Raw genomic sequence first — 1947 nt, 5'->3', positions numbered from 1 at the left:
AAAAACCAGACAGGGAAGCTCCTGGAGCTCCCTGGTGGGGAAGATGGGCATCAGCCAAATAACCACACAAACATGTGAAAATAAAATATGTGGTCAGGGCCTCTGAAGATGGACTGTAAGCAGTAAAAGCATCGAACTCAGGGAACTAACTACGTTGGGAGTCAAATAAGCTACCCCTGAATAAATGGTGTTTGACCGGATATCTGATAGGTTGCTGGGGCAGTCAGGACAGAGAAAGGAGAGAGAAGCACTTCCCAGATGAGGGGAAAGCATGTGCAAAGGTCCTGCATGGCAAGGAGTTGTGTTCAAAGATCTGGAGGCTATGAGACCTGAAGGAGCCTGTTTCACTCACCATTGAATCCTCAGTGCCTGGTAAGACGGGCTCTCAATATTTGTGGAATTAAGAAAGGTTCATCGAGGAGTTGGAGCTGGGCATGAGGTGGGCCAGACCATACAAGGCCTTGTAAGGCTGCGTCAGTAGATTGGATTTTATTCCAAGAGTCATGGGAAGCCACTGAAGGCTATTAAAAAGGGGGTGGGAAGGGTGACATAGTCAGATTGGCGTCTTTACTAGACCGTTCTGGCTGTTGGGTAGGAAACCAGTAGGGACTTGACTGTAAACTGGGAGATCAGTTAAAAGTGATTGCTGGGGTCCAGATAGGAGATGATAGAGGCTTGGGCTCGGGAAACACCAAAGTGTCCAACATGCAACATTAATTTATTTATTCAAGGAATACTGAGCACCTACTGTGTGCCAGGCACATGGGTGCTGGAGATTTAGAAGTGAGCAAAAATTGATGTAGTCTTTACCCTCATGGGATTTAGTCTAGTGGAAGAAACAAACATTAATTAAATAATATTACAAACAAATGGACAATTATAATTACAGTAGTCCCCCTGATCTGCAAGGGATACATTCCAGGACCCCAGTGGGTGCCTGAAACCACAGGTAGTGCTGAACTCTGCATATACTATGTTTTTCCTATACATACACCTATGATAAAGTATAAATTAGGAACAGTAAGAGATTAACAACAATAACTAATAAAATAGAATAATTATCGTGAATGTGGTCTCTTGTCAGCAAACTAGCACGAATTTCTTTTTCCTTCAAAGATTCCCAGACAGGCTAGTTCTTACTGTAGATCTCAGCAACCTCAGCTTAGGATTTTTTTTTCTTTCCTTATTAAATCAAACACTTTCACCTTTTCACTTACAGGAAGCACTTTACAGCTTCTCTTTGGCATATCTAAATTGCCAGCATCACTACTCTCATGCTTTTGGGCCATTAAGTAAAATAAAGGCTACTTGAACACAAGCACTGAGACCATGACAGTAGGTCTAACCGAGACAGCTACGAAGTGACTAATGAGTGGGCAGCACATACAGCGTGGATACACTGGACAGAGGGAGGACTCATGTCCCCGGCGGACAAAGCAGGGTGGCGAGAGTTCATCACGCTACGCAGAATGGCATGCATTTTAAAACTCATGAATTGTTTATTTCTGGAATTTCCCACTTCATATTTTTGGACCACAGTTGACCGCAGGTAACTAACTGAAACTGTGGAAAGCAACACTGCAGAAGTGGTAACTATGACAGACACATAAAGGAGAAGTATGGGGTGCTGGGAGAGTCCACAATAAGGGGATCTGGCCTGCTCCGGGAGGCCAGGGAGGGTGTCCCTGAGAAAGCAATGCTAGAGCTGAGACCTGAAGGAGCAGGAGCCTTACCAAGGCAGCAACGGAACAGCATTTGCAAAGGCCTGTGATGAGCACAGATAGTGTAGTGGGAGCATAGAGAGAAGGACGGTGGTGCCAGAAAGGCAGAAAGGACCAGGCCATTTAGGGCGCTGTGGACCCTGCTCTGAGTTTGGAAAGGTATTGAAAGATGTCAGCAGGGCGTGAAGACGGGGTTGGAAAATATTATCAGGGCTACCACCCCGAG

This window comes from Myotis lucifugus, unplaced genomic scaffold, assembly GCF_000147115.1.
Source record: "Myotis lucifugus unplaced genomic scaffold, Myoluc2.0 scaffold_131, whole genome shotgun sequence".
NCBI lineage: Eukaryota > Metazoa > Chordata > Mammalia > Chiroptera > Vespertilionidae > Myotis > Myotis lucifugus.
This window is presented reverse-complemented; position numbering follows the sequence as displayed.